The sequence below is a fragment of the Erpetoichthys calabaricus genome, chromosome 2, assembly GCF_900747795.2.
Source record: "Erpetoichthys calabaricus chromosome 2, fErpCal1.3, whole genome shotgun sequence".
NCBI classification, from domain to species: domain Eukaryota; kingdom Metazoa; phylum Chordata; class Cladistia; order Polypteriformes; family Polypteridae; genus Erpetoichthys; species Erpetoichthys calabaricus.
The window spans coordinates 107,947,779-107,950,723 of record NC_041395.2 but is presented as its reverse complement, the minus strand read 5'-3'; positions in this window follow the sequence as shown (position 1 = coordinate 107,950,723).

Below are 2,945 nucleotides of genomic sequence, written 5' to 3'. Positions count from 1 at the left end.
AATTTATTCTTTGATTGCTTTCCATTTTAGTTTTGATTCCTTAGGCTATGGGCCCAACTCCGATCCTGGACTGCTACAGTGGCTACAGGTTTTCATTCTAACCATTTTCTTAATTAGTGAACAGTTTTTGCTGCTAACTAACTTAATTTAATTGTTTTACTATTTAAGATTCAGACCCTTTAAATCAGGAGTGAGCAACATTTGTCCTGGAGGGCCGCAGTGACGGCAGGTTTTTGTTCCAACCCAGTTGCTTCATAAGAAGTAATTTATTGGTGATGAAGCCCTTATTGCTTAAGTGACATTCCTCTGCTTCATTTCAGTTATCTTGCCAAGATTTTGAACCCTTAATTGCTTATTTTAGTGTTAAAGAGCAGCATTATTGCTCCTTATGAGCAATTAAATGGAAATGACAAAGAGACCAACAGTTTTCCATCTTGCGTGTCTCCATATACACCTGTGTGTGTTCGTCATGCACTATTTGGTTTAATAAAGTACTCGAAAAGAAACTGAAGAGAAAATTAAGAACTGAAAATGACTTGTCTGTTTAAAGCTTCAGATCACTTGGATGACACCATTAGAAAGGAAAAAAAAATCTCCTTTTTAAGAATGACCTGTGAGTTAAAACACTAATAGATCATGATATTAAATAAGATCTGTTATTAGGAAGGATTGTTTTCTAATTAAGCAACTGGGTTGGAACAAAAACCTGCTGCAACTGCAGAGCAGCAGGACTTTGATCACCCTTACTTTAAGCCAGTGGTGGCAAACTCCAGTCCTGGAGTGCCGTAGTGGCTGCAGGTTTTCATTCTAACCATCTTCTTCATTAGTTTTTACTGCTAATTAACTTCATTTGCCTTAATTTTAATTAACTTGATTCAGGCCCCTTGGTTCGCTCTTTTTCTTTAATTAGCTACCAAACAATAATGAGACACAAAACAAAGTGCCACATGACCAGCTCACCTGTGCCCATCACACAATATCTGAAAATAAAGAGAGGTGAAGGCCTCAGTAAGGTTGATCTCTCAGGTCCCCAAAACACTTTGACAATGTTCTTAGGAAAAACAGAAAATTAAAAGTTATGGAAATGTCTGCTGTGTCAGAATGTGAGCAGCAACAAGCCACAGAATTAAATAATGAGTTTAATTAACAGCAAGAATTGGCTTCTCATTAAGAAACTGGTTGGGGTGAAATTAGTTGGGAGTTTGAAGCCCCAATTTAGCTGGTCAACTGTTGACTTGTTTCACATTTGATTTCTGTTTGGCTGTCATTTAATGGAGAAAATAATTCACAGCACTGAATCCTTAAAAACAGGGCAATTAAAATTAAGGGGAAAAGAAGTTAATTAGCAGTGAAAACTGGTCACTGATTAGGAAAAGGGTTAGAATGAAGACCTGCAGCCACTGCCAAACTCCAGGACTGGAGTTTGCCACCCCTGCTTTAGGCTTTCCATTTGTATATGTAATTTATTCCCAAAAAAAAAATATATATATATATATATATATATAAATAATCGGCTAGATTCACAAAGTACAAATGCTAAAAAAAATCACAATTTACATGTTATAGTTTAATGTCGATTATATTTATAATTTAAACTGATCTCCTTTATTTTATTGCGTATTGAATGCTAATTCTCATTTATAAAAATATGAATTATTTAGGGAAAAATCACTACGATGGATAAATTCACATTTTCAATATTATATTCACAGTTTGTTTCAATAGCTTACAGAGCCTGAAGTAGATCCGTCAAACTAATACCGAAGCTGAAGCTCTCACTTCACCTCGGTATTGCTTTGGTGAAGCTTCGCCACGAGGACAACGCTAAAGTTGGCTACTTATTCGCAACTCCTCATCCGACAGAAGCCATCAGCGGCGCACTTGCAGAGAGAAGCGCCCTGCCTATAGCTCGGTGTGGTTCAACGAGCTGACGTACAGCTGTGAGCTTTTGTTCCAGTTTACGCCCAAGCAGGTCATAGCGTAAATCGCCCTAATTCATGGTGTTCATAAGAGATGCAATTACGAGTAGATTTACATTATAGACTAAAATATCTGGGTCAGACATATGAAATATTAAAATGTGTGCTTCAATTTAAATGTTTAAAATCTAAACATTCTCGATTATAATAGAAACATTTTTTATTTTCACCATCTAATAGAGATCCATAGAGTAAAGGATCAAAAAGAGCATCATATTCGTAACCACTGACCTTGAAATGGTCTAAAACGATACCCCGCATGCTAATGTTTGGAATTTGTCATTTTTAACCTTTTGGGCGTGTCGGGCTGGGATTACCGATAATGAATTAAAATTCAAAAATATGATCAATTTCATGATGTACAACCTCGAAATAACATAAAAGGTCACCCCAAATGGTCATATTACCAATCCTCATTTTTTGAAGTTTTGTAAACAGGAAAAACTTTGACTTGCATTCATTAGAGGATGAACCCCTGGGGTCGGTAAAAGTGACATGCAGAACTTCCGATCATTTTTTGCGAAATATATCTATTGTTTTACTTTTTATTATAAAGGTGTAATTTCCTGAACAAAATATGGTGTAGAAATGTCGCTACAAATTAGAGGATTTCGGCTCTAGAAGGCCAAAAATAGGGTGAACCCTGAAAAACTTGACGTCTTGCATAATAGGTATCAAGACTAATCGAACGGTATATCATGTGTGGGGGTTCTCTAGTATCGGTAAGTCAGGAGGCACCGAACAATAAAGCCGAAGTGATTTTAAAGCGTTCATAAGCAATTCTTACGAGACTAACTATTACGAAAAACGTAGAGAAAATTTGAAAAACAGCAAAAGTTATCAGGCTTTTTCTCTCCTATTTCAAGTGTAACCTCCCCTTCTTATCGGTTCTGTCAGGCTCTTCATCCTCCCCTGTGACGTGTCCCTCACGTGTGCTGTATTTGATAACAAAGCAGCGTGCGCTCG